A 22,751-nucleotide genomic window follows, 5' to 3' on the forward strand; every position below is an offset into this window, starting at 1 on the left:
CTTTTGTGCTGATGAAAATGGTTTTTTAGTTTAACTCAAGTCTATCAGAATATATCCCACCCCTTCCTTTTTTCATAGATAAAAAGATAGCTAAAATTTGGAAGAGTTTAAAATCATCTGACACTGAGTGTTCTTGTTGTCCAGTCACTAAGTATGTCAGCAGGTCTTTTGCAGTGAGTCAGGTCTTGCATCAGGTGGCCAAATGATTGAGCTTCAGCTTCAGCATCAGTCCTTCCAATGAATAATCAGGACTGATTTCCTTTTAGGATGGACTGGTTGGATCTCCTTGCAGTCCAAGGGAGTCTCAAGAGTCTTCTCCAACACCACAGTTCAAAAGCATCAATTCTTTGGCCTGGTGGTGCAGAGATTAAAGCGTCTGCCTGCAATGTGGGAAACCTGGGTTCGATCCCTGGGTCAGGAAGACCCCTTGGAGAAGGAAATGGCAACCCAGGATGGAGGAGCATGGAAGGCTACAGTCCACGCGTCACAAAGAGTTGGACAAGACTGAGCGACTTCACTTTCACCTTTCTTTCTGACAGCTGAGACACAGATCAAGGGATGATTTCAGTGAGCCCAGACTTCTGCATCTTCTCGTACACAGATCAGATTAGATCAGTCACTCAGTCGTGTCCAACTCTTTGTGACCCCATGAATCGCAGCATGCCAGGCCTCCCTATCCATCACCAACTCCCAGAGTTCACGCAGACTCACGTCCATCAAGTCCGTGATGCCATCCAGCCATCTCATCCTCTGTCGTCCCCTTCTCCTCCTGCCCCAATCCTCCCAGCATCAGAGTCTTTTCCAATGAGTCAACTCTTCACATGAGGTGGCCAAAGTACTGGAGTTTCAGCTTTAGCATCAGTCCTTCCAAAGAAATCCCAGGGCTGATCTCCTTCAGAATGGACTGGCTGGATCTCCTTGCAGTCCAAGGGACTCTCAAGAGTCTTCTCCAACACCACAGTTCAAAAGCATCAATTCTTCGGTGCTCAGCCTTCTTCACAGTTCAACTCTCACATCCATACATGACCACAGGAAAAACCATAGCCTGGATTAGATGGACCTTTGTTGGCAAAGTAATGTCTCTGCTTTTGAATATGCTATCTAGGTTGGTCGTAACTTTCCTTCCAAGGAGTAAGCGTCTTTTAATTTCATGGCTGCAGTCACCATCTGCAGTGATTTTGGAGCCCCCAAAAATAAAGTCTGACACTGTTCCACTATTTCCCCATCTATTTCCCATGAAGTGATGGGACCAGATGCCATGATCTTCGTTTTCTGAATGTTGAGCTTTAAGCCAACTTTTTCACTCTCCTCTTTCACTTTCACCAAGAGGCTTTTGAGTTCCTCTTCACCTTCTGCCATAAGGGTGGTGTCATCTGCATATCTGAGGTTATTGATATTTCTCCCGGCAATCTTGATTCCAGCTTGTGCTTCTTCCAGCCCAGCGTTTCTCATGATGTCCTCTGCATATAAGTTAAATAAGCAGGGTGACAATATACAGCCTTGACGTACTCCTTTTGCTATTTGGAACCAATCTGTTGTTCCATGTCCAGTTCTAATTGTAGCTTCCTGACCTGCATACAGATTTCTCAAGAGGCAGGTCAGGTGGTCTGGTATTCCCATCTCTTTCAGAATTTTCCACAGTTTATTGTGATCCACACAGTTAAAGGCTTTGGCATAGTCAATAAAGCAGAAATAGATGTTTTTCTGGAACTCTCTTGCTTTTTCCATGATCCAGCGGATGTTGGCAATTTGATCTCTGGTTCCTCTGCCTTTTCTAAAACCAGCTTGAACATCAGGAAGTTCACGGTTCACATATTGCTGAAGCCTGGCTTGGAGAATTTTGAGCATTACTTTACTAGTGTGTGAGATGAGTGAAATTGTGCGGTAGTTTGAGCATTCTTTGGCATTGCCTTTCTTTGGGATTGGAATGAAAACTGACCTTTTCCAGTCCTGTGGCCACTGCTGAGTTTTCCAAATTTGCTGGCATATTGAATGCAGCACTTTCACAGCATCATCTTTCAGGATTTGGAATAGCTCAACTGAAATTCCATCACCTCCACTAGCTTTGTTCGTAGTGATGCTTTCTAAGGCCCACTGGACTTCACATTCCAGGATGTTTGGCTCTAGGTCAGTGATCACACCATTGTGATTATCTGGGTCGTGAAGATCTTTTTTGTACAGTTCTTCTGTGTATTCTTGCCACCTCTTCTTAATATCTTCTGCTTCTGTTAGGTCCATACAATTTCTGTCCTTTATCGAGCCCATCTTTGCATGAAGTGTTCCCTTGGTATCTCTAATTTTCTTGAAGAGATCTCTAGTCTTTCCCATTCTGTTGTTTTCCTCTATTTCTTTGCATTGATCACTGGGGAAGACTTACTTATCTCTTCTTGCTATTCTTTGGAACTCTGCATTCAGATACTTATATTTTTCCTTTTCTCCTTTGATTTTCACTTCTCTTCTTTTCACAGCTATTTGTAAGGCCTCCCCAGACAGCCATTTTGCTTTTCTGCATTTCTTTTCCATGGGGATGGTCTTGATCCCTGTCTCCTGTTCAATGTCACAAACCTCTGTGCTGACAGAATGTGGTCCACTGGAGAAGGGAATGGCAAACCACTTCAGTATTCTTGCCTTGAGAACCCCATGAACAGTATGAAAAGGCAAAATGATGGGATACTGAAAGAGGAACTCCCAGGTCAGTAGGTGCCTAATATGTTACTGGAGATCAGTGGAGAAATAACTCCAGAAAGAATGAAGGGATGGAGCCAAACCAAAAAGAATACCCAGCTGTGGATGTGACTGGTGATAGAAGCAAGGTCCGATGCTGTAAAGAGCAATATTGCATAGGAACCTGGAATGTCAGGTCCATGAATCAAGGCAAATTGGAAGTGGTCAAACAAGAGATGGCAAGAGTGAATGTCGACATTCTAGGAATCAGCAAACTCAAATGGACTGGAATGGGTGAATTTAACTCAGATGACCATTATATCTACTATTGCGGGCAGGAATCCCTCGGAAGAAATGGAGCAGCCATCATGGTCAACAAAAGAGTCCGAAATGCAGTACTTGGATGCAGTCTCAAAAACGACAGAATGATCTCTGTTCATTTCCAAGGCAAACCATTCAATATCACAGTAATCCAAGTCTATGCCCCAACCAGTAACGCTGAAGAAGCTGAACGGTTCTATGAAGACCTACAAGACCTTTTAGAACTAACACCCAAAAAAGATGTCCTTTTCATGATAGGGGACTGGAATGCAAAAGTAGGAAGTCAAGAAACACCTGGAGTAACAGGCAAATTTGGCCTTGGAATATGGAATGAAGCAGGGCAAAGACTAATAGAGTTTTGCCAAGAAAATGCACTGGTCATAACAAACACCCTCTTTCAACAACACAAGAGAAGACTCTACACATGGACATCACCAGATGGTCAACACTGAAATCAGATTGATTATGTTTTTTGCAGCCAAAGATGGAGAAGCTCTATACAGTCAACAAAAATAAGACCAGGAGTTGACTATGGCTCAGATCATGAACTCCTTATTACCAAATCAAACTTAAATTGAAGAAAGTAGGGAAAACCACTAGACCATTCAGGTATGACCTAAATCAAATCCCTTATGATTATACAGTGGAAGTGAGAAATAGATTTAAGGGCCTAGATCTGATAGATAGAGTGCCTGATGAAAGCATCAATTAGTCATCGTCTAATTATGGTGTGTGATCAGAACTTTGGGCCTCCTGGTGGCTCAGATGGTAAAGAATCTGTCTACAATGAAGGGGACCTGGGTTCAATCCCTGAGTTGGGACGATCCCCTGGAGAAGGAAATGGCAACCCACTCCAGTATCCTTGCCTGGAGAATCCCATGGACAGGGGAGCCTGGTGGGCTACAGCCCGGGGGTCACAGAGAGTCAGGCATGGCTCAGTACAGCAGCAGCATTCAGTGTATAACATGGTAACTACAGTTGACACCAGTGTGCTGTGTAAATGAAACTTGAAAAGATGAGTAGAACTTGAATGTTGTTCACAAAAAAATTAAAAAGGTTAGTATTTTTTGTGATTGATGTGCGAGCATCCTTTCTTAAGATATACGTGTGGCACATCATTACACTGTGCTTTTTAAGAAGTATCTTCCAGTTTTATTTGTCAGTTACACCTTGATAGTGCTGAGAGAAATGGAATGCATGAGTCTGTCTGGGTTAGTGTTGACCAGATGTATCAGTACTTTTTGAAAATTTGATTTGTGTTGATTTCTTGCTATAAACAGTGATTTTTTTTTTTTTTTTTGAGTTAACGCAGAGGAGAGACTTAAATTCAGCATCGATTTTTCAACCTGAAAAAAAAAGCAAAATTACAACCTTCCTTTGGGGAAAAATCAACAATAGGCCAGGAGATGGGCTATCCTGAATTCCATTTACTGCAAGTTGATAGGATAGCTCTCTATAAATTATTCAGGATAATATTTCTTCCCACGCTGGGAACATTATCTTTGTTTTCATCTCCTGGCCCCTTGTATCAGGCAGGGGGACTTGTAATATCTTAGCCCCTGGGAATTTGAAAGTCAAGGTTCCGAGGCGCCCATTTAAACATTCATGAGGGGGCGGAGCCTGTTCTGGGGAGCTCTGCAGGCCTGTTCAGGCATTCCATTCCATCCGTGCTTCTGGTTAAAACACTCATGACTGCCAGAGAGGAAGAAGCCAGGCTGTGAGTAGCCAGAGCTGGAAGAAAATTGGCTCATTTTACCAAGCGACTTCGTGAACAGATGAGCCGGCCAAGGGTGCTGGAGTGTTTTTTGCCTTCTCCTTGCCCCGTGGCGCTCTCTGAGTATGCTCTCTGTTTCTGATCCTGGAACATGAATAAAAAGCCCATCACTGCCAGCTGGTGGGGAATCAGCCCACCTGCCAGGCAAGAGCACTACTCCCAGCTCTGAATCACTATTTGAGCATCCTAGCCAAGGGCTTGGAGGTCTCAGCCATCCAATCCTTCAGGGTTGTGTTCATCTCCTTCAGCCCGTTGCTGGGATTTCTGTATTTTAAATAATGAATCAATCAGGCAGATGTCTTCGTAGGGGAAGGTGCAGTAAGACAAAGATGCGGGATTAAAAAGGGCAAAGGTTGCTCTGGCACGTCAAAAACCTTCCAGGTTCCACACAGAAACGGGGACAACAATCTACGACCTCAGCGCAGCTGCAGGATGTAGAGTCAACGTGGGAAAATCAGATATTTCCTGTACATTAACAGTGAACATTCTGAAATGGAAGTTTTTGCTCAGTCAAGGATTGTAGCCAAAAACTGACAGTTACATGCCTTCTGAGGTTTTAGAATTTTTCTTTTGGAATGTGCTAAAAAGCACTCTCGACTCTCTTGGAAATTCCTCTTCCTTAAGGCAATGGTAAGGGTTTAAGTGTTCCAGTCAAAGCTTTTGTGCTGATGAAAATGGTTTTTTTAGTTTAACTCAAGTCTATCAGAATATATCCCACCCCTTCCTCTTTTCATAGATAAAAAGATAGCTAAAATTTGGAAGAATTTAAAATCATCTGACACTGAGTGTTCTTGTTGTCCAGTCACTAAGTATGTCAGACTATTTACGATTCTCTGTGAACTGCAGCTCACCTGGCCTCCCTGTCCATCACCAACTCCTGGAGCTTGCTCAAACTCATGTCCATTCAGTCGGTGATGCCATCCAACCATCTCATCCTCTGTCGTCCTCTTCTCCTCCTGCCTTCAATCTTTGCCAGCATCACGGTCTTTTCCAATGAGTCAGCTCTTCGCATCAGGTGCCCAAAGCATTGGAGCTTCAGCTTCAGCATCAGTCCTTCCAGTGAATATTTAGAGTTGATTTCCTTTAGGATTAACTGGTTTCATCTCCTTGCAGTCCAGGAGACTCTCAAGAGTCTTCTCCAATACCATAGTTTGAAAGCATCAGTTCTTCGGTGCTCAGCCTTATTTATAGTCCTCTTCTCATATCTGTACATGGCTATTGGAAAAACCATAGCTTTGAATAGACAGACCTTTGTCAGCAAAGTGATGTCTCTGGAGGGTGAGCTGCGTCCGTTAACGTGCATGCATGTCACCTAAGGATCTTGTTAAAATGCAGATTCTTACTCAGTTGGTCTGGAGTGCATCTGATATTCTGTATTTCTAGCAAACTCCCCATGATGCTTACGCTCCTGGTTCAGGCACCACATTTTGCAGAGCAAGGTGATGGAAGATAAAGACGTAGGCTCAGGGATGAAGACTCTCAGGGCGAGATGGATTCCAGGCTGACAGGATGGGAGTCAGAACTGATTGACTGTCCGCAGGATAAGTAGGGTAACACAGTGACCTGGGTAAAGACTTTGAAGGCAACCAAGCATGGACTGAGTAGGTATTCCAACTACACCCCAAGAGATGTGCTTCCTGTATACCCTACGAAAGCAATCAAGACCGCTTCCGTATTTTCCTCGAGTTATGCAGAGCACTCTGCCTTGTTTGGGCTAATAGAACATTGACCAGATGTCTCTCTTTCCATATAGAATCATTTTCTTGCCAGGGTACCTCATACCACTTGGAATGTGGTCACCAGATATCAGCATCACTATGGAGTGATGGAAATTCAGATCTAAGACTCCACTCCCAAAATTCTTGTATCTGGAGCTTCACTTGAATAAGATCCTAGGTGATCTGTACACGTGCTGGAGTGAGAAAGTACTTGTCTAGTCTTCTCATATTGTAGGGGACACAAGAGAATGTGTCAGTTCAGAGCTGATAGGAGTTGCAAGCAGACCAGAGTGGATAGCTACACAGAGGGAAATCGACCTGGAGAAGTGACTGGACTCTCCTTAAGGAAGAAACAGATTCTGGTATGTTTGTACTCCTGAGGTTTGAGGGTTGCTTATCGCTGCAGCATAATCCAACCCATCCTGTCTAAAACTGCTGTAACTACCAAATCCAAATGTCCATTTGGATGTTTTAGAGATATTGACCAGATTAGGTCCCTAAGCTCACTTCTTGGTTTTGTAAAATAGAGACACCTATCTTATTGTGTTATGATGGATATTACTACCTCTGTAGAATATAGACATATATATATATACATACCAGAATACTGGAGTGGATCGTCATTCCATCCTCCATGGGATCTTCCCAACCCAGGGATCAAACCCAGCCCTCCTGCATTGCAGGCGGATTCTTTACCAGCTGAACCACCAGGGAAACCTATATATATGTAGTAAATAGATACATAATATTAAGATTGAATAAATGATTAAAAAGATAGCAAGTATTTTCGCTGTCATTGTTGGGTTGATCAGAACTCAATGTACTGGTGCGGAAGGCAGAATTCGAGGCCATAGGTGTGTAAGCTATAACCCCTGGGCCAACTCTGGTCTGTTGCCTGTTTATGTAAATAATTGTTGTTGTTCAATCACTCAGTCATGTCCGACTCTTTGCGGATGTTATTCATAAAAAGCATTGTAATGAAATGCAATCTCACTCATTCCTTCATCTATCTTTATGGCTGATTTCATAGAGATTCTGTGGTCCACTAAGCCCCAAACACCTACTTTCTACCGTTTTACAGAAAATCTCGGGTGATCCCTCTTTTGTTTTCTAGTCTAATATGAGTGGAAAAGGGGGTGTCTATGAATTACTTGCCATTTGGACATTTGGACTCATTTATCGTCCCTTGGACTGCAAAGAGATCCAACCAGTCCATCCTAAAGGAAATCAGTCCTGAGTGTTCATTGGAAGGACTGATGCTGAAGCTGAAACTCCAATACTTTGGCCAGCTGATGCAAAGAACCGACTCATTGGAAAACACCCTGATGCTGGGAAAGATAGAAGGCTGGAGGAGAAAGGGATGACAGAGGATGAGACGGTTGGATGGCATCACCAACTGGATGGACGTGAGTTTGAGCAAGCTTCAGGAAATGGTGATGAACAGGGAGGCCTGGCGTGCTGCAGTCCATGGGGTTGCAAAGAACTGGACTGAACTGGACTAAACTGACTGACGGTTGTAGGGAAGTTGACCATGTGACGTTTACCAAAAGGATAATCAGATGCAACATTGAGAGTCCAAGACACCAGCATTTTGTAACCCCGTGTCACATGTTGGGTCAGCTTGTGGAATCTATACACAATTCTTCATATATCTGAGATACCATATATGGATTTATTACAGGAGGGCTAACATCCCTCTTTAGTTAGATAGCCCTACCTATAGAAGCAGAAGTCAATAAATGACAACCATGTTCCTCCAGATGGCAAATTTCTTCGTTAACAGTTATTTAAAAATCTGGTATTGTCTTGTTTTTGTTCTCTATAAGACATGGGCTCTTTAAAAGAGCCCCTGGCGGGCTGCAACAACTGAAAGAACAGCTAAGATTTCTTCAAAGAGCTGTAACTAAAATACGGCACCATTTCCATGTCGTGGAAGCAAAGAGCAGTCATCAAAAACTAGAAAATTAATGGCTGGGGATTTGCTTCGGAGCACCTCTCCCACCTGAACCGCCTGCTGACTCAGCTGGGTCCTCGCTGCTCACAGAGCCTGTGGCCAAAGAAGTAATAATACGTGATGCCCAACCTAATGGAGGATAAAATACAGAGGCAGGAGCAGGGAACGGGGCAGGGGTAAACTCTTACAGTTCTGAAGATGGAATCTGAGTCCACCATAGGAATCCTGGCCATCGGCCAGCAGATGGATGAAGATGACCTGACTTAGAAACAGGAGCTACTCTTTTCTTTCATTTTCTGCCACCAAGTTTCTATGTCTGTTTCCTGGGGATGTGTCATTGCAACTTTCTCTGGGAGGATCCTCGTCTACTAGGCTGTGTGTAGTGTTGGTGGGGCTGTCCCTTGCTACTACTGTTTCATCACTCAAGTGTGTCCGACTCTTGGCGACCCCTTGGAGTGTAGCCCGCCAGGCTCCTCTGTCCGTGGGATTCTCCAGGCAACAATACTGGAGTAGGGTGGCCGTGTCCTCCTCCAGGGGATCTTCCCATCCCAGGGATCAAACCTGGGTCTCCTGCTTGGCAGGCGGATTCTTTACCCTCTGAGCCAGCAGGGAAGCCCGGACTCTGAGTACCAAATGGCCTTTCTGCCCATTGTTAACGACTGAGCAGTGATCAGGACTAGACCAGGTGAATTCTTCCCTGGGACTCCAAATACTGTCCGGACAAAGGACCGAGCATTGAATCTCGTTTGTCCCAGTGGCGGTATGGACTTGTGAATTGCCTTTTCATCTCCGGCTACACCCAGTCCCAGGAGCTGCCCTATGCCTTTTCATTTCTGCTCTGAGTTTTTGGAGACGCCTTGAATTTCGTGGACTATATCCAGTTGTTTGCGTGTGAGTGCGGTTTGTGTTTCTAGTTTGTTTGTTTCTCTGGGTCTTCGCTGGCCTTCCCTCACTATACACACAGAGTGGAGTTCTGTAAATATGAAAGAATGTTACGCAGAAGGCAACTGCATGTCCATCCAATTGTCTCAAGGTCTTTATTTCACAACCTGTATCCCTGGTGGCTCAGCCCATAAAGCATCTGCTTGCCATGCGGGAGACCCGGATTCAATCCCTGGATCGGGAAGATCCCCTGGAGAAGGAAATGGCAACCCACTCCAGTACTCTTGCCTGGAAAATCCCATGGACGGAGGAGCCTGGTAGGCTATAGTCCACGGGGTCGCAAAGAGTCGGACACGACTGAGTGACTTCACTTCAGTGTTATATACAGTGGGCTTCCCTGGTGGCTCAGCTGGTAAAGAGTCTGTCTGCAATGCAGGAGACCTCGGTTTGATCGCTGGGTGGGGAAGATCCCCTGGAGGAGGGCATGGCAACGCACTCCAGTATTCTTGCCTGGAGAGTCCCATGGACAGAGGGGCCTGGCGGGCTACAGTCCATGGGTTTTCATAAAAAACTTGTACTTTTTGATGTGACTTAGTCACTTAGTGGCTGAACAATGAAGGACAACAAATGTGGAGGACATAGCAGCTGTCCTTCTGCAAGACCCAAGTCACACTGACAATAGCAAAGCTTTGAACCTCTTCTCCATACTGTACATACGTGCTGTGTGCTTGGTCACCCGGTCATGTCCAACTCTTTGCAACCCAATGGACTGCAGCTCACCAGGCTCCTCTGTCCCTAGACTTCTCCAGGCAAGAATACTGGAGTGGGTTGCCATGCACTCCTCCAGGGTATCAAACCCAGGTCTCCAGCATTGCAGCCAGATTCTTTACCATCTGAGCCACCAGGGAAGCCCAAGAATACTGCAGTAGGTAGCCTCTCCCTTCCCCAGGGGATCTTCCCGACCCAGGAGTCAAACCGGGGGTCTACTACATTGCAGGCAGATTCTTTACCAGTGAACCACCAGGGAAGCCCACTGTACATAAGACAGGTTGTGAAATAAAGACTTTGTGATTGTTGGATGGATGTACAGTTGCATTCTGGGTGATATTTCATATTTACCGAACTCCATCCAGTGCGTATGACCTTATTTAAAAGTGCATTAATGACATTAGACATGGCTTAGTGAAGACTATTAAAGAAGATGAAAGGGATAAATGACGTGCGGGTAGATTAAAGGAATGAGAGTTGATTAGCCTAGATTAAACAATGACTGGACAAGAGAGATTTTCAGCTCAAGATAACGTGAGCACTTCAATTTAACTTCTTCTATTCCAAATCCAATGAAAATGACCAAGGCGTATGTGATGAAAGAATGCTTGCAGTTGGTGCTTCCCAGATACAAAATACAGATTGTGGTTGTTCAGTGGCTCAGTCATGTCCATCTCTTTGGGACCCCATGGACTGCAGCACACCAGGTTTCTCTGTCCTTCAAAATACAGATAAGTTCAGGCAGTTCCATCCAAGGGCAGTTCAGAGGTAGAATTATTGCCCATCTGTGGGCTCTTTGAGAGGAGAGGAAAGAAACAGACTGGAGAACGTGGTCTTTGTCTCGAAGTGTGAGTCCACACTCGAAGTGTGTGTCCAGTCTGTATGTGTTAGGAGGTTGGCAAAGTCCTTGCAGTGGCTAAGTTGTGTCTGACTCTGTGCAACCCCATGGACTGTAGCCCACCAGACTCCTCTGTGCATGGGATTCTCCAGGGAAGAACACTGGAGTGGGTTGCCATGCCGTCCTCCCGGGGATCTTCCCAACCTAGGGATCGAACCCGTGTCTCTTACGTCTCTTCTATTGGCAGGTGAGTTCTTTATACCACTAGGGCCACCTGGGAAGGCTCCTCAGAAACATGCTGTGTCACTTAGAGATGATGGTCTCAGATTCATCCTGATCCCAACAGCCACACCAAATGGGCAAAAGCAAACAGTCCTCCCCAGAGAGTCTTCCTTCGTCAACAGCTGACCCCAAGTTCGTATTCCTGCATGCGCCCAGGGCTTCGTCCATAGAGAAAAGTGAGGCTGCAGAAAGTCTGATCTGCCCTTTTCTCTTCGTTTCCTATAAACTGAATTACTTAAATTGGGAACCAGCTGAGGTGGTTTGTTGTTGTTGTTCATTTGCTCAGTTCTGTCCAACTCTTTGTGACCCCATGGACTGCAGCACACCAGGCTTCCCTGTCCTTCACTATCACCCAGAGCTTGCTCAAACTCATGTCCATCGAGTCTGTGATGCCATCCAACCGTCTCATCCTCTGTTGTCTCCTTCTCCTCCTGCCCTCAATCTTTCCCAGCATCAGGGTCTTTTCCAGTGAGTCACCTCTTCATATCATGGGATCAAAGTATTGGAGCTTCAGCTTCAGCATCAGTCCTTCCAATGAATATTCAGCATTGATTTCCTTTAGGATGGACTTTTTTGATCTCCTTGCCATCCAAGGGAGTCTCAACTGAGGTGTGTCAACATTCAACTCCCCAAACAGGGAAGATAAGACAGAACATAAACCACCATCCATCGTGATAAGCAAACAAAACAGGGACCGTGCCAGCATTTAAGCATCCATGAGAAATCTACTCAAGAGTATCGTTATCAGGATTTGAAGGATTAGGGATCAAGAGCAGTCATGGAAGAGAGAGATCATACATCAAGATTAAATGGAGATTATGGACAGAGGAATCTGGTAAGCTACAGTCCACAGGGTCGCAAAGAGTTGGACAGAATAGAAGAGATTTAGCACTCACACACACACAAAAAATTAAAAAATGATTAAATGGAGATGGTGTCTGAATATTTAAAATTACAATTAGAGCAGGAAAGTGGATGCTGGGTAATTAAAAAGGTGAATTGGAAGGTGAAATATGGAAATGATCCTATAATTCAGATTTCTGAAAAGCGAAGAGATGAAATTGATGAACAAGACAAAATTGGAGAAGTGTTATAGAGCTGTGGTCCCCGACATTTTGGCATCAAGGACCAGTTTCACAGAAGACAATTTTTCCATGGACCGGGGTGGGAGGGGTAACTTGGGGATGATTCAATAGCATTACGTGTATTATTCACTTCATTTCTATTATTACATCAGCTCTACCTCAGGTTATCAGGCCTTAGATCCCAGAGGATGGGGACCCCTGTTCTTGAGGGGATCTGGAAACTCAACGTGATAATAACAGAAAGAAGGACAGTGACCTTTAGGAATAATAGAGCCAACTGTGCCAGAGAAAGGGGCTTTTAGATTTTATAGTGAGCCTGGGAAATGAAAGGCAGCCATCTATCCCAGTGATTTTTCTTCTTAATAACAACGTTAAAGGAAAAGACACTATAGGCTTTCTGACAGGGTAAACGTATTTCAAGGAAGAATGGTCCATAGATGGGAAAATAATCAAAGAACTTCTCCCTTTGGGTATCAATTCCAGAACACAATATTAGCAATAGATAGAATTAGGAGCGGCTTCCCTGGTGGCGCTAGTGGTAAAGAACCAACCTGATATTGCGGGAGCCATAAGAGACTCTGATTGGATCCCTGTGTCAGGAAGACCCCCTGGAGGAGGGCATGGCAACCCACTCCAGTATTCTTGCCTGGAGAATCCCATGGACGGAGGAGCCTGTCGGGCTGCATTCCATGGGGTCGCAGAGAGTCCGACAGGACTGAGTGACTGTGCACCCAGGCTGGCTAGGAAAATCACTGAGTAGGACCTGAGATTTCTGTATTTATTTAAGGTGCTCATTGATAATGCTAATAAAAGCCTGTTCTTTAAAACAGATGCTACTTATGAAATGTAGCAGCTATATATTTTTGTTTAGAAAGCTACTTCAGGAAAGTCTGCAACTTCTGGATATTCATCATAGATGAAACTGCTTATTTATCAACAGACTTTCTTGACTCCAGTAATAAGATTGTGGAGATGAGGAAAGCATAGATCCATAGGGATCAAAATAGATAAAGAGTAACTCATTAGTGGAGGGGTAAATGCTTGTGGAATTTAAAGCTTATGGATAAGTCATAACTCAAGAAGCAGCCCAGAGGTGAAACTCTTATCCTAAAGTAGGCAAACTGATCTTGCAAAAGATAGCCTCCCCATCCCCAGAGGCCCAAAATTTAGACACAACACCACCTCCCAAGGCAAGGATACAGTCGTACTATCTCTATCCTTACCAGTAGTCAGATGGGTGAAAAGTGTGTACACAAAGCAGCTAGATTTTAGCATCACCTGGTTCCCACGACTCACCTCTGTGATTCTGATACAAATCCAGTTCTCTCTAGAGGCTCTCAACTAGAGGTTTCTGGATTTTAGACAGTAATACTATGCGTGTGCTCAGTTGCTCAGTCATGTCTCTTTGCGACCCCATTTACTGAGGACCCTGTTGGACTATAGTCCACCAGGCTCCTCCGTCCTTGGGATTCTCCAGGCAAGAATCCTGGAGTGGGTTGCCATTCTCTCCTCCAGGGGATCTTCCCGACCAAGGAATCAAAACTTGCATCTCCTGCATGGCAGGCGGATTTTTTCTTTTTTTAGCACTGAGCCACCAAGGAAGCCCCTTCAGACAGTAATATAATGAGGCTTAATTGGAAGTCTATATAAAAAATGGTGAGTCCAGTGCTACACATATTAGAGCGCTCACGGAAGTTCTTTTTCTCCTTTTACGATGTATTTTCTTCTATCTGTGTTTCATTCTGTACCGTGTTCATTGGTACACCATCAAGGTCTTTCAGCTTTTCTTCTGCATTGTCTGATCTCCTGTTTGCCTAACCTCCTCTATTCTCATCTTGAATCTTGTAGTTTCCACGCGCAGAAATATGACTGGGGCTATTACTATATCTTCATCATGAGTACTTCCCTTGTCAAACATGCAGAATACAGTTACCAGAACGGCTTTAACAGCTTTAATGTGTTGTTAGTTGTGGGTTTATTCAGTTGTGCGTTAGTTTAGTGGTGGGTTAGTTTCTACTGATGGATTTCTCGATCATTTTGTTCCTCTGCTTCTATCTGGAAGTTTTCTTTTGATCTATGTGATACATAAATGTGGACAAGAGAGACGGCTGAGTTTAAAGCTGTTACCGTCATTATCAGTTCAGTTTTGTTTCACTCATCAGTACTGAAATAATTGGGTGTTCAGTCACTAAGTCATGTCCGACTCTCTGCGACCCCGTGGACTGTAGCACGCCAGGCCTCCCCGTCCTTCACCAACTCCCGGAGCTTGCTCAAACTCACATCCATCGAGTCAGTGATGCCATCCAACCATCTCATCCTCTGTCATCCCCTTCTCCTGCCCTCAATCTTTGCCAGCATCAGGGTATTTTCCAAGTAGTTGGCTCTTTCGCAGCAGATGGCCAAAGTATTGGAGCTTCAGCATCAGCATCAGTCCTTCCAATGAACACTTGGGTTTGATTTCCTTTAGGATGGACTGGCTTGATTTCCTTGCAGTCTAAGGGACTCTCAAGAGTCTTCTCCAGCCCTTTTCACAGTCTAAAAAGTCAAAAACATCTTCATAATATAAGTATCAGCTACAAAACGTTTAATACTGAAACATACATCTGATGTATCAGAAAATGTCAATCCTTGTCTCCACCGCCTGTATGACCTCCCACAAGGCACTTAAAATTGAATTATCTGAATGATTGTTTATTTGAGAGGAAATGATTTTACTTATATAGGAAATCATTATCCCCTTTCATTCACAACTACACCTCTGCTCTCAGTGAATATCTTTGTCGTTTGTCACGTCCTAAGCTTTATTCTGTTCACAGAGCAGTGTCACTAAAAGGAAGAACCATATAGGAAGCTTGGTTCATTTCCACTCAGGACAGTGATCTCAAAAAACCTATTTCTTTTGATCTTGAAATTAAAGAACATCTGAGCTTTGTAGTTGGGCATGAGTAACATTTATGAAGCTGGATGATGTCTATTTAAATTACCAGGAGATTATCAAACATGTTGCATATCTTTTTTTATTCTTGAAATAGAAAGTTCATTGAGAGACATTGTCTGTCTTCCTCTCTCTCTCTGTTATTATTATTATTATTTTTTTGCAGTCTGACAATGACCAGTTGGGCTTCCCTTGTGGCTCAGATGGTAAAGAATCTGCCCACAATGCGAGAGACCTGGGTTTGATCCCTGAGTCAGAAAGATCCCCCGGAGAAGGGAATGGCAACCAACTCCCATTTTCTTCCCTAGGAAATCCCACAGACAGAGGAGACTGGTGGGCTACAGTCCATGGGGTGAAAAGGAATGAGACATAACTAAACGGTGCACACACACACACACACACACACACAATGACCAATTAAATGTATGTGGATAAACTCACGGAATGTATTCTAACTCATCAATGTTTGGATGTAGGAGGCACATGGTTATGCTGCTGTTTCATTCATTCAGGCCTCCGAGGTGGTGGTCTACATTCATTTCTGCAATCCTTGGTGATTGTGTATGGGGTTTATATGGGACAGTGTATGAAGGCTTGCCTTTTCATGTCCCTGAACTACGTCCCCAGTCTTTTCTTTATTCGCCACCCTCCGAGAGACACGCCGTCCCCTGACCTCTTATGCTCTGAGTCCCATTCTTCCTGTTGAAGCTGTTTATTAAGCCTTCCAGTTTCCTGCCATGCGTTCCTTTTCAGCCTGCGCTTCCTTGATCATTTTCTCCCAAGCTCATCCTTTACTCTCCCAGCCCCTCTCCTGTAGGGCTGACAACCCTGATTTATAACAGAGCATGCCTGCCCTTCTCTTTGCCTCGGGCCGACACTGCATTTTCTTTTTCCCTCGCATTACCCCATTCTCTGCTCTGACTTGTTTCGTTCTCACTTTTGTGGACGCGGTGACCTTCAAGTCCCCTGTGATTAAGGCTCACGTGCGTCTCACTCCCACTCTTGACCACGCTTTTTTTTTTTTTTCCTGTTTCTTATTTTGTTCTTACTAAACTAAAGGATGCCCCGACTCTCCTGATAACTCCCCACTCCACATCCCTTCCTCCCATCCTCCTAGAACATCCGACACTCTGGTCTGATGTTATTCATTCATCCGCCGGGCGCATTCTTCCACGGTCTTCTTTCCAACCCTCATGAAGATGAATGCCTCTTTCCTCCTGTTCAGTCTTCTCTCCAGAGACCAGCTCAGTTCCCAGTGTTCCATATGGAGTCCTACCCCTGCACTTTGGGGGGAGAAATGTATATTATAAAGTAATTAGCCTCCAATTAAAATAAATAATTTTTAAAAATACATACTTCAAAACACACACACCCCCAAAAGAATGTATGGAGCCTTGCAAATCTGATGTCAAAGTCCAGGGCATGTTCCTGTATAACATAAAGCAGGCTTTCCTTTGCTGCAGTCCTTTCTTTGCTTGGAAATATTCCAAGTTTTGGAATAGAGATTCTATTTCTTTCCCTTACTACCTCTTTGAAATGATGATAAAAATAGGTCTCATTATGCACAGAATAGTAAGCTGTTAATCTTCCTGGATTACTTCCCACAATTTGCTCGCAATTGCCTCTCTTTTTATTCTAATTTGTGCTCACCCTCAAACCTCCATGGTCGACTCTTTCTATGCCATCTCCAGTCAGTAGGTGAGCTCCATAAAGGCTCACGTGTTAAATGTGAATGGTGAACAAAAAAACGCTTCTTTAAAACTTTTCCTCTAGTGCCCGCTATGTTAAAATGGTTTGGAAAAAAAAAAAAACTTTCCCACCTATTTTAAACTTGGCATCTAAAATTTTTCATATGCTGGAGCTCTAGCAAAGAATCTAAACATCAGCATATTATATCTGTATACTTGTGGTTTATTGAATATATTCCTGTAGAAATAGTGGACCAGCTGTTTCAAATCTGTTGATGGGAAAATGTGCGGTGTGTAATCAACTTGTAAAACTGATCGCCAATCCTCATGGTTTGATCCAGAAGCCAAATTGGACCTGCTACTGCTGCTACTGCTAAGTCGCTTCAGTCGTGTCCGACTCTGTGCGACCCCATAGACAGCAGCCCACCAGGCTCCCCCGTCCCTGGGATTCTCCAGGCAAGAACATTGGAGTGGATTGCCATTTCCTTCTCCAATGCATGAAAGTGAAAAGTGAAAGTGAAGTCACTCAGTTGTGTCCGACTCCTAGCGATCCCATGGACTGCAGCCCACCAGGCTCCCATGTCCATGGGATTTTCCAGGCAAGAGCACTGGAGTGGGTTGCTATCATCCAGAAGCCAATTGGACCTACCGTCTACCAAAAATGGGATTCCGTTTTTCAGTTCAAACACACGCATTGAAATTCTGAGGGAGCACTGTCATCCTGCATTTTGAAAGTTGATTGATTGGTGAGACAGTTTGTCTTCGGGTGACGTTAAACACTGCCATGTGGAGGGTGGGGTGGAACAGAGAGGGCAAGATGCTTGGCGATTGATCACCAGGTTGCTGATACCCTTTCTGGATTCAGCATGGCACTTTGGGAGGTGGCTCGAGTGGGTATCCATCTCAGAAATTTCCCCTGAAAGACCTCAGTTCCCACTGATTGCATCTGGGTGTCCCATTGGCCATCCAACCTGCATTGTTCCCTGGGTAAGACGTTCCTGCCATCCTTTGGGTGACCCAGACATCAACAGGAACAGGTGTTAACTTGGCTACGACTTGGTCAAAGTCAAGATAAAGGTCATTTACATGCACTAAGTCAGGTTGCTATACTGTTCCTCGTGGCATGAAGTGAGCAGAAAGGCCCTTCACCTCTGTGGTCTTCAACCTCAAATCCTTGGTGGTGGTGGTTTAGTCGCTAAGTCATGTCCGACTCTTGCTACCCCATGAACAGTAGCCTGCCAGGCTCCCCCGTCCCTGGGATTCTCCAGGCAAGAATCCTGGAGTGGGTTGCCATTTCCTTCTCCAGGGGATCTTCCCAATCCAGGAATCAAACCTGTGTCTCCTGCATTGCTTGTTCTCAAACTTTGGTGGTAGTCCAGAGCTCCATGAGTGCAGGGATCAGTGGGATTTTGCTTTTAAATTTTGTTGAGTGCAGCCAAGGATGTGCTTTAAAAAAAAATTGTCACCCAAGGTCCATCAGATCTGCTGAGTTTGGTTTTGCTTTTGTACTTCTGTGGGTTTGGACGAATGTGTGATGGCCTGTGTCCACCATCACAGCCTTATCCAGAATAATGTCAGAGCCTTAAAAATCCTCTGGGCTACACCTTTTTTTTTTTTTTTTTACCCTTCTTTGCCTCCAAAGCCCTGGCAACCATTGATCTTTTCGGTGTCTCCTTGGTTTTGCCATTTCCAGAATGTCATCTGATTGGAATCATACAGTGTGTGGCCTTTACATATGGGCTTCTCCACTTTGGAATATGCATGGAAGTTTCCTCCATGTCTCTTCATAGCTTGTTTCTTTTCTTTCTTTCTTTTTTATTTAGCGGCATTAGGTCCTTTAGTTGTGGGACGTGGGATCTTCATTGTCTCATGCCACAGCTTTTGTTGGGGTGCGTGGACAGTCTAGCTGTGGGTGGGCTTCATTGCTCTGCACCATGTGAGATCTTAGTTCCCTGATCAGGGATAAAACCCACATCCCCAGCATTGCGAGGTGGATTCTTAACCACTGGACTTGCAGAGAGGTCCCAGCCCATTTGTTTTTAGTTCAGTTCAGTTCAGTCACTCAGTCGTGTCCAACTCTTTGCGACCCCATGGACCGAAGCACGCCAGGCCTCCCTGTCCATCACCAACTCCCAGAGTTTACCCAAACTCATGTCCATCGAGTCGGTGATGCCATCCAACCATCTCATCCTCTGTCGTCCCCTTCTCCTCCTGCCCTCAATCTTTCCCAGCATCAGGGTCCTTTCCTGCGAGTCAGCTCTTTGCATCATTTGGCCAGAGTAGTGGAGCTTAGTTTTGTAAGAAACCTGTACACTGCCTTTCAGGGAGCCTGTGCCATGTTGGGTGCTGTTTGCTTTTTCATACACTTTTATCTTCAGAGCCTTGAGTGGCATCTGGTGCACAGAGGATGCTAATAAATATTTGCTCAGTACGGAATGATAAGGTGCGCCTGGGCTGTGTGTTTAAAGTGTGCATTTCCCAGCCAAATCCCAGAGCCTGTGATTCAGTGGATCTGGAGTGGGTCCCAGGAGTCTGCCTGTGTGTTCTTGCCAGGGGATGCTAGGGTGGCTGGTCTGAAAATGATGCTTTTAAGTAACACTGCTTTCCAAGCTGATTCTGGTGAACTTCCTTCTGTTGTCTGGTCAGAGAGGAAGCTTTTCCGCACTTCTGCAAAAGGGTAGTTCCTGCTGTATGCTCTTCATATATCACTGTGTTCTCCAAATTGCTACTCGGTTGTCTTGAAAATAAACCAGGCTGCCCACTCCCCCCACCAAAGAAAAAATCTAGTTGAATGAAAATCGTTGCAGATAAATGTGAGTTCAGAATGGAGAACTTTGGAAAGCAGGGGAGACCACAGGTAGAAGGAATACACATTTTCAGACATAATGTAGACACTTGAATTCTACAGAAGTAGTCAACGATGCTTTCCTGAAGTAAGTCCAGAACCGTAGGAATACTATGTTAAATGTGGGCTTATCTTACATAACTGCAGTGCAGTGATCAAAATCAGGAGCTTAACACGGACCCAAGGCTATTGTGTCTCTAGAGACCTATTGAGATTCTGCCAGTCATAAGAATAATGTCCAATTTTTCCTTTACCTGCCCTGTTTCGTTGAAAGTGAAAGTATTAGTCATTCAGTCGTGTCTGACTCTTTGTGACCCCATAGACTGTAGCCCACCAGGCTCCTCTGTCCATGGGGTTCTCCAGGCAAGAATACTGGAGTGGGTTGCCATTCTGTTCTCCAGGGGATCTTCCCAACCCAGGGATCGAACCCAAGTCTTCTGCATGGCAGGCAGACTCTTTACCCTCTGAGCCACCTCTTAAGTAACTCTTCAGTCTTTCTTGGCATAGTGGGACTTTGACACTTTTGAATAGAGCAGGTTAATTTTTACAGAATGTCTTCAATTTAGTCTTCCTTGATCTCCCTTCATGATTTGGTTCAGGTTAGGCTTATTTTTTTAAATAAAAATTTTAAGTTTAAAGGAATACTCTTAATCTCCTTAGCCCAAGGTCCCTATCGTAATGGAAGATGGATGGCTGGAAAGTGTTGGAAAGCTCTTGAGATGAAATTCTGATTTTCTGTGAGATGAAAGATTTCCATGAGGAATAAAAGAACCATGTACAGTAAGAACCTTTCTTTCTTTTATGTATATTCCATACTGGGAGCTTAGAGACAAACATACTGCTGACATACATCTTTTTGTTTTTCTAACTTTTTAAGACTTTTTGTTTGTTTTTTTGGTGTGTACCATTTTCAAGGTCTTCATTGAATTTGTTACAGTATTGTTTTTGCTTTCTGTTTTGGTTTTTTGGCCTTAAGGCATGTGGGATCTTAGCCCCACAAACTAGGGTTTGAACACACATCTCCTGCTTTGGAAGGCAAGGTCTTAACCACTGGACTCCCAGGGAGGACCCTGTTTTGTTTTTTTTTTTTTAAACTTTGATTCCCTCCCCTTCTGGCTTTTTCTGTGCTGCCAATTTGTTGGGGAAGCCAAGCCATTTGTTGTAGAATATCTGTTTTCCAGATTTCTGAGAATGCTTTTCTGGTGTCTGTATAAGTGAAATTCTCCTCAGTAGACTAAATAGTACGTGAGTGACAGAAGTATCAAAATCTAGACAGATTCTGGAAGAGCTACTGAAACATTGTAAGCATTTAGCAACAATTAAGAGATCCTTAGACTGATAGGCCACAGTCCATGGGGTCGCAGAGTCCGACGCGACAGAGTGACTTCACTTTCACTTTTTCCTGCCTGTTAATACGTTCTCACTAACCTCTTGCTGTTAGCTGTCACTCTCACTGTGGTTCTGATGAAGAGACTGAGGGTCAGAGAGGCTCCATGTACGAAGCAAGGTCTAGGTCCAAGTTCTAGCACCAAAGTCATTCCTAGAATACTTTTCCTGCTTTTTTGCAGAGACAAGCCAAAAGAGAACAAGACAGATTTCTTTTTTCAACTTGTATAACCCCCAGCTGTTCTAAAACAAAAGGAATTGGTGCCTAAAAGAGTGTGATGTCTGTATTATTGCTGCTGGATCCTTACCACCATTTCAGCCCTGTCTGTATTATTGCTACTGGATCCTTACCACCATTTCAGCCCTGTAAAAACATGGCTTCCTGGAAGATTGTTTTAGCAGTGGCAGATGAAAATAAACTACTCCAAATAATGCTATGAATGAATTAGGATTTTTTAAAAAATACCTAGACATTAAAAACCTAAACCTGAATTTTGAGATTTAATTAATAAAACATACACACTTCCGACTTGTTCTCCAGAGAGAAACACTTGACAAATATCAAGTAAGTTATTTGTAGGTTTTGAAGTTGCTGTGAAAAGTAACAGGGGGATTTTCGTTCACCTATCTGAGCCCCTGTCTGCCCTTCTTTGAGATTCCGGATTCGGCATGCGCTCAAGTCCCAAGTTCAAGGATTTAACAAGAGTGGGTGAAACCGGGGCCCTCCGTTTTTATGCTCATCGTATTACATTAAAAAAAAAAATACAAAGTGCAACCTCAAAATGTGTGCTGTGATGCCACCAGCTGGTGATCAACCAGAAAATGTGGTCCAGCTTGCAGAGAGCCCCTTATTTGGGGGCGTCTTGGTGCCACGTCCTTTATGGTAAAGTAGAATGTGATACACAGCCAATCAGGAGAGGGCAAAGGGTCTGCAACTCCGCCATGGCCATTGATTGAAGGTCCATCTTAGTATCTCTCTCCTGCCTTTCTGTCTGGACATCAGAAGGATTAGTATTGGGCCTGAAAGGCTACCTTGACTGTCATGGTGGTGCTGTGGGTGGGGAGGTATGATTATTCTAACAATAGAAGTCGTGAAAAATACAGAATTATACCAAGATGTTGTTACAGGAGAAAATTCTATGATAGGCTGAATGGTTTCCTCCAAAATCCACCTGTTACACCCCTGATCCCCGCTACAGCCATCTCTGAGTATCCACGTTGCGATTGGCTCCAGGATACCCTCAGATTCCAGAATTCTTGGATGGTTAAGTCTCTGTGTAAAAGACCACAGTGGTGGGGCTTCCCTGGTGGCTCAGATGGTAAAGAATCCGCCTGCAATGCAGGAGACCTGGGTTTGATCCACCCAGATGGGGAAGATCCTTGGAGAAGGGAATAGCTACCCACTCCAGTGTTCCTGCCTGCAGAATCCCATGGACAGAGGAGGCTGGCAGGCTACAGTCCATGAGGTTGCAAACAATCAGACATAACTGAGCAACTTCACTTTCATTCTTTCTGGAGAAGGAAATGGCAACCCACTCTAAGATTCTTGCCTGGGACATCCCTTGGGCAAAGTAGTCTGTCAGGCTATATAGGTCATAGGCTCGCAAAGAG

This window comes from Bos mutus, chromosome X (assembly GCF_027580195.1).
Source record: "Bos mutus isolate GX-2022 chromosome X, NWIPB_WYAK_1.1, whole genome shotgun sequence".
NCBI classification, from domain to species: Eukaryota; Metazoa; Chordata; class Mammalia; order Artiodactyla; family Bovidae; genus Bos; species Bos mutus.